Source organism: Myotis lucifugus, unplaced genomic scaffold, assembly GCF_000147115.1.
Source record: "Myotis lucifugus unplaced genomic scaffold, Myoluc2.0 scaffold_547, whole genome shotgun sequence".
NCBI classification, from domain to species: Eukaryota; Metazoa; Chordata; class Mammalia; order Chiroptera; family Vespertilionidae; genus Myotis; species Myotis lucifugus.
In genome coordinates, this window is record NW_005871595.1 from 69,987 (window position 1) to 77,593 (window position 7,607).

At 48.1% G+C, this 7,607-nt stretch overlaps 1 long non-coding RNA gene across 1 annotated transcript; it reads left to right on the forward strand.

Annotated features, from left to right (window-relative positions):
- The first annotated feature begins 358 nt into the window (after positions 1-358).
- Positions 359-7,607, forward strand: LOC111823547. Its single transcript, XR_002826590.1, has 2 exons — positions 359-1,687; positions 6,191-7,607. It is a non-coding gene; the product is annotated as an uncharacterized LOC111823547 (long non-coding RNA).

Below are 7,607 nucleotides of genomic sequence, written 5' to 3' on the forward strand. Positions count from 1 at the left end.
CCTAACACAGCAAGATCAGGGAAGATCAGATACAACCGCAACCCGGGTGCCCATACTGCCAGCACAGGATCAAGCAACGCGCCCCACTGCAGAACTTCTCGCCGGCTCTGCAACACGCGGCCACTCCACAACAATACATTTCGGATCAGCGAGACAGTGCGGTCGCCAACCGGGGGTGCCCACCACGCCGATCTCCGGGCGCCCCCTGACCCGCCTCATGACCGCCCTCCGCCTTCTTCCTGCCCCCACCCCGCCTCTTGCCCCTTGCCCCTCCCTCCTGCCCCACCCCCTCCCTCCTGACCCCCACTCCGCCCCTCAGCCCCCATCCCCTTCCTCCAGCCCCCGCCCCTCCCCCTTCTTCCTGCCCCGGACGGGTGCCCCCTGCCCGCACCCCCGACCCCCTGCCCCCGCCGGGCACCCCCTGCCCGCACCCCAAATCTGCAGCCCGCAGCTCCGGTCTCGGGGTTCGGAGGCCTCAGGGGACACATCCTTAGGAAATGAAAGTAGTTGCTCACTTTTCTGCTCCGAGGGCCCTGGCGCGGGTAGGCCGCGAATCCCCGGGCTCGGGTGGGGAGTCCGTGGCCGTGGGAACTGGGGTTCGTGGGATGGACTTTCGGGTGGGTTTTCTTCTTTCCACTGAAATGTGGAGTCGGGTTTTACCAGCAGACGAGGAGGAGGAGGTGGGAGCTGGGCCCGCCCGGCTCCTGCGTTAAAACCCCGAGCCCTGGGGCTGGTGGTCGGAGGTGGGGCCTTGGAAGGGGATTAGGGTTGTTTTTTTAAAATATATTTTTATTGATTTCAAAGAGGAAGGGAGAGAGAGAAACGTCAATGATGAGAGAGAATCACGGATCCTCATGGATTGGCTGCCCCCTGCACGCCCTGCCCTGGGGACCCAGCCGCAACCCCGGCTTGTGCCCTGACCCGGGACCAGGCGGGGTAGTGGGGGTGGGGGGGACCTCCCAGGTCTTAGGTCCCAGGTCCCCGGTGGAGGGACCACTGAGCCAGCCCGGGCCGGGGACTAGGCCTTGAGAGAGGGTCCGGGTGACCCAGATTAGGGCGTTTACAGGAGAAACCCCACTGAGCCCTCGGGTCTGCCCCGTGAGAATAGGTGAGACACAGGCCCTGCTGGCACCGGGGTCGGACCTGCAGCCTCCAGAAGCCCAGAAATAAATGTCTTTTCTTGAGTCACCCCGTCCATTGTATTCTGTTACAGCGCCTGCCGGAAACGGTGTCAGTTGGGGAGATGTGGCCTAGAGGACACGCCCTGCGCTCAGCGTCCATTCGTGTTGGAGTGCGTGTCTCACTGGCCTGATGTTGGCATCATCCAGGTCCAGCCACCAGAGGTTCGGGTCTCCCAAGGCCACTTTTCTGCAGACGTAAGTGGAGCCTCAGTTCTCTGGCCTTTTCTCATTTGTAAGGTGAGACAATGTGTTCAGGTCCTCTCACTGTTGATAGGATTCAGTGGGATAATATTTGCAAAGCCTGGAAGCTTCAGTAAATACTGGCCCTTCCACGGCACAGCGGTGAGGGGCTCCATTGGGTGCCAGCTTCGTCGAGTCCTCGCCATGTGATGCTGGGCATGGTCACTTTTCATGCTTCCAGGGCCTCATCCGTAACAGTTATTATCCCTGCACAGAGGGTGTTGTGATGATGGAACTGCAGCGAACATGCCTGAAGATGCCTCTCAGTGTGTCTTTCAGGCTTGGGACCTGAGGCCTTATTTGCCACACAGGCCATTGGGAGCCACTTGATATTAGATAGTAAAAGGTGTTAACGTAAAAAACCATTGAAACCTGTAAAGAATTTTTGTGAGTTTATTTGAGCCAAACTGTCGACATATGCCGGGAAGCAGAACCTCAAGGAATTGAGATAGTGCTCCAGAGAATGGCAGGGTTACATCCGTATTTATACATGAAATTCATTGGTGACAGATTTAAGGAGGTGGGATTAAGCGAAGCGGGGGAAACCTCTGTGATAGGATAAAAAGTAAAATGATGGACACATACTTAGGTGGGTGCAGGAACAATTAACATGATAAATGAAAGAATCTGCTGCATCTGTCCTGGGCCCAGCACACCTGGCTGTGCCCTAGGGGCTCCAGATACAGGGAAATCATAAGTTACCCAGACATTTCAAGGGTATGTTCTCATAGATGCAAAACGACAGATAGGCCCAGTTACGGTAAAGGTTGACCTTATCAGTGAAGATATCGGCTTAGAACGTAACTGCCACCATCACTGCTTTTAGTTAAGGTTTAATTTCAGACCATCCTTTGTGGTTACTTTAGAGTCTGCAAAATTGCCATGCAGGCCTCTCCTGAGCTCCTCGGGTCAGCATGTGGCCCCTTTCGTCCACAAAGGCTATTTTAATCTTAGGTGGCAGTGGCTGAAACAATGCAAGTATGAGTTGATAAGACCTAACCTGAGGTGAATAAGAAAAAAGCAGACGCGTATAGGTTTCCTATACTCTTAATAACAAAGGTAAAGAAGTGGTCAAAACTAAAACATATTTACCATAAGAAGTAATAATACATAATTTTTTAATATATTTTATTGATTTTTTACAGAGAGGAAGGGAGAAGGATAGAGAGTTAGAAACATCAATGAGAGAAACATTGATCAGCTGCCTCCTGCACACTCCCTACTGGGGATTTGCCCACAGCCAAGGTACATGCCCTTGACCGGAATCGAACCTGGGACCCTTGAGTCCGCAGGCCGATGCTCTATCCACTGAGCCAAACCGGTTAGGGCAATAATACATAATTTATGTAGTTAATAAAGTAAAGCAATATAGAACTGATATCCTGGGCCACAAGGTCATTTGAAAGTAGGATGGGCAGAGTGATGGCTGCAGTGGGTTCTCCCAGGCCCTTGTATTATTTGGGAAGAGGGTGAAAATATTGATTAACTTTAAGCTTTAGTCTTTCATGTGTACAAGTTAAAAATATCTCAGGTAACTACTAAAACAGTATATAATTTCCAAATTAGTAGTGGGAGAAAGATAATTTTTAAAAAGAAAGATATAAAGATAGAAAAAAAGAAACAAATAGAAGCACAAAAAATATAAAAAAGAAATGCAAATATTTCAGTAATTATAGTAAATGTAAATGGAATAAACGGTCCAACTTTTTAAAAATGTAATGAACAAAATAAAATCCAACCATAAGCTACTTTTTTTTATTGATTGATTAAGGTTGCTACTTTTGATACATTCTTTTTTCTTTAATGTAGACTGATGTCTGCATCTTTTTTTAATGTTTCTATTGATTTTTTGAGAGAGAGGAAGGGAGAGTGATAGAGAAATAGAAACATCTATAAGAGAGAAACATCATCAATTGGCTGCCTCCTGCACGCTCCCTACTGGGGATCAAGCCCACGACCCAGGCATGTGCCCTGACCTGGAATCGAACCAGTGACCTCTTGGTTCATGCATGGGTCAATGCTCAACCACTGAACCACACCAGCTGGGCTTGATACATTCTTAAACCAAGAAAACAGAAAGGTGTAAAAGGATGGGAAGAGATGTCATGCAAATATAACAGTAGAAAGGTGGTAGAGCTGTAACATCAGACAAACTAAAAACTAAATGAGCCCTAGTTGGTTTGGCTCAGTGGATAGAGAATTGGCCTGCAGACTGAAGGGTCCTGGGTTCTATTCCAGTCAAGGGCACATGCCCAGGTTGTGGGCTCGATCCGCAGTAGGGGGCATGCAGGAGGCAGCAAATCAATGATTCTCTCTCATCATTGATGTTTTTTTTTAAGTATATTTTTATTGATTTCAGAGAGGAAGGGGGAGGGAAAGAGAGAGAGAAACATCAATGATGAGAGAGAACCAGTGATCAGCTGCCTCTTGCACATCCCCCACTGGGGATCAAGCCCGCAACCCAGACATTTCCCCTTTACTGGAATTGAACCCAGGACCCTTCAGTCTGTAGGCTCATGCTCTATCCATTGAGCCAAATCAGTGAGGACTCATCATTGATGTTTCTGTCTCTCTCCCTCTCCCTTCCTCTCTGAAATCAATAAAAATATTTTTTAAAAAATAAATGAAAGTTACTAAAGCCCAGCTGGTGTTGCTCAGTGGTTGAGCATCAACCCATGAACCAAAAAGTTACTGGTTTGATTCTCGGTCAGGGCACATGCCCCAGTTGCAGGCTCGATCCCCATTGTGGGGCATGTAGGAGGCAGCCAATCAATGATTCTCTCTCATTGATGTTTCTATCTCTCCCCCTCTCTTCCTCTCTGAAATCAATAAAAAATGCATTTAAAAAAATTTTTGTAATGAAAACATGCTCCTTTAAGCCTATTTAATCTATAATTTTTCTACACATTACCACTAAAGTTAATCGTTTTTTCATTTTAAATATATTTAGAAAAATAATTTTTAAAAAGAACAAAAATATTATTTTATTGAGTTTATTTTTATTAGTACATATTGTTTAGAAAACACTTGAATCTTTGAAAAATCTTTGTACCAAATGTATTTGCTTATAGCTTTTGTCAATGTGAGTTTTATTTTGTGGTCTGTCTTTACCTATTAAAGCCAATTTTCTCAGGTTACATTTTTCCATCTTAATGTCATGATGAAGATTTGATTCTTTTGTCAATTTTCAGTCAGCAACAAGTTTTATTTTGTGTCAGTTATTTACTATTTTACTTTTTCCTGCGTCAGACTTTAGAATTCAGTTTTACCTTAATGATGTCAATGCCTGAAATTTCAAATTTAGCCCTTCTGTATCCTTCCAACTGTCCTTCCAATTTGTGTGTCAAACATTTACTCTCTGTGCTATGCTATTGTGTAGACAAGGAGCAAAGGATGTCCTCAAAGTAAAACCTTAGGAACAAAGACATTCAGTTAGATTTATGAGGCCTGATAATTCTGTCCATCCATCGATCCACCTATCACTTTGTCCACCAGCCACTCATCAGTCCTTCCATCCATCTGTCCACCCATCTACTCACATTAATCTACCCCATCTAACTACCCATCTATCCATCCATTCACCACTTACCCATCCACTCCACCATCCATTCATCCTTCTGTCCAAACATCCACCCATCAATCCATCCATCCACCAATCCAGTCACCTTCCCATTCATTAATCTACCCCTGTGGTTTTTAACCAGGGGCCATTTTGCCCCCAGGGAATAATGGGAAATGCCTGGAGACATCTTCTGCTGTCATAAGTGGTTGATGCTACTGTCACCTAGTGGATAAAGGCCACAAAGGCTGCTCAACAGCCTACAACACAGGACGCCCCACAGCAAAGAATTATCCGACTTAAAATGTCTTCAGTGCCCAAGTGGAGAATCCCTGATCCATTCCCATCCAACCACCGGCCATCCATTCACCACACCCATTTATTTACATGTTCACTGAGCGCCCGTTGCTGTGTCTCCCAGTTCTGACTGGGGAGCGTGTGAAACAAGTACACAGGTGTTACCCTTAGGTGTTCAGATTTTTATAATCAGAAACCATGGAGCCCTGGCTGGTGTGGCTCAGTGGATAGAGCGTTGGCCTGCGGACTGAAGGGTCCCGGGTTCGATTCCGGTCAAGGGCACAAGCCCGGGTTGTGGACTCGGTCCCCAGTAGGGGGCAGCATGCAGGAGGCAGCCGATCAATGATTCTCTCTCATTATTGATGTTTCTTTCTCTCCCTCTCCCTTTCTCTCTGAAATCAATAAAATACACACACACACACACACACACACACACGAGAGGCCCGGTGCATGAAAATTCACGCACTGGAGGCGGGTCCCTCAGCCCGGCCTGCCCCTCTCACAGTCCGGGAGCCCTCAGGGGCGGGAGGCGACGCCCCATCACACCTCTGCTGCTGCCACTGCCGGCAGTGCAAGCCTTGGCGGCCCTGGGGGCTGGGGGGACGGGACTCCGGAGACAGGCGTGGGCTTGGGGGGGGGGGGGCTGAGAGGACTGGGCGCCGCCATCTTTGAGGGCGGGGCAGTCAATTAGCATATTCCCTCTTATTGGCTGTGGGCACCACCATCTTTGCAATGGCGTGAGGGTAATTAGCATATTCCCTCTTTATTAGAAAGGGTATTAAAAACCATGGAAGTTTGTGAATGGAAAGTTAATCAGTAGAGAAGAAGCTTCTTTGCTTATTGCCAGGATAGTATGTGGTATTAAATCGTTGCTAATTAAGGTTAATCAACAATTTATCACCATATTAATCAGGTAAACAAAAACATACCAAAGACGAAAAACAAATGTCCAGGTTTTTTTCTACCACAACTCACTCTGCTCACTAGACTCGCTTGGAGCTTCAGGGAATACTGTTCCCCGGATCGAGGCTCTGATGTAATTGGTCCAGGACGGGGCCTCGGCACCGGAACCGCATAGAAGCACCCAGGTGACCAATGTTCCACCAGGACGGGAACAGCTGTGTCAGAACTCAAACACGTACCCCCCCCCTTTTTCTTTATTGGATTTTTTTGCTTGTACGTAACACGTGATTTTTCTTTCTTTTTTCAATTTATTCAGAGCCTGATCCTATAAGGTTCGGGGTAATAATCTGTCCCCTTTGCCCTTGAGTTCTTGCCTTACTGTGTGTGCGGGGAGGTGCAGGGAGAACTGACCTAGAATCACAGGCCCCGGATCCCGGGGCTGACGGCCACCAAGGGGCTTTTCCATCTTCTGCTCCGGGAGCTGTTCAGTCGCACTGGAGGGAGCCACACGCTGTAACGGGAGCTGATCGTGCCTCTTTGCGAATATTAAACCGATGGTAACTAATTTAGATGAGAAGATGTAAAGAAATAGAAGCACGGGAACTTTTTAATGCTTGGCTCGCTGTCAAAACTCTCGTTTCTGTGGCTCTAACCCAAAGAGGAGAAGCCTCGGATGACTTCCTGAGGGACCGGGATGGTCACAGGTGTTTGCAGGAGGCCTCAGAAACGGCCGTTTTCATAGACGTGACCGTCAGCAGTTCACATGGGCGAGGCAACAGCAGCTGCTGCCCCCATTGCACAGATGAGAGACTGAGCCTCAGAGCGGTGAGGGCACCCAGGTCACAGACTGCGTGGTGGCACGTGGCCTCGTATGGAGCTCTCCCATCCTATCTTCCTCGTTCACGTCGCCGGCCACACACACAGGCATGTTCACTCTGCTCTCAGCCTCTGGGAGCCTCAGGGTCCCTCCTTCCGCCCCTCCCCTTCCACAGGCAGAGGCAGGGCACAGCCCTACAGCAGGGGTTCCTTCCAGCCTGGCCGCCATCCCCAAACCTAAGAACAGTGTCGTCTACTCCGCACGCTCAACTTCACCTTCCAAATGCCTTTGACAGCTTTTTTCTGGGCAGAGCAGATTCTCCATCCAGGGGCCTGTAATGGTTCGAAATCCGTTTCCGACAAGCCGTTTGCTAGTAGTTACTGAATCACAAATCACGGCTGGTTCTTGAGGGGAGCCCTTCCCTCATGCGAGACCCCCCTTTTTCCTGGTGGCCTTTGGGGATACATTTCTGCACATGGGTGCCTCTCCCTGTTGTTGGGAATCGAAGCTGGTAGAAACGTCATTTGCTCATAGATAGGTTGCTTTTCTTAATAAAAATATTCTTTCTAAATTAAGTGATATTTTTATTAATAAAGGCAATTTCATATTT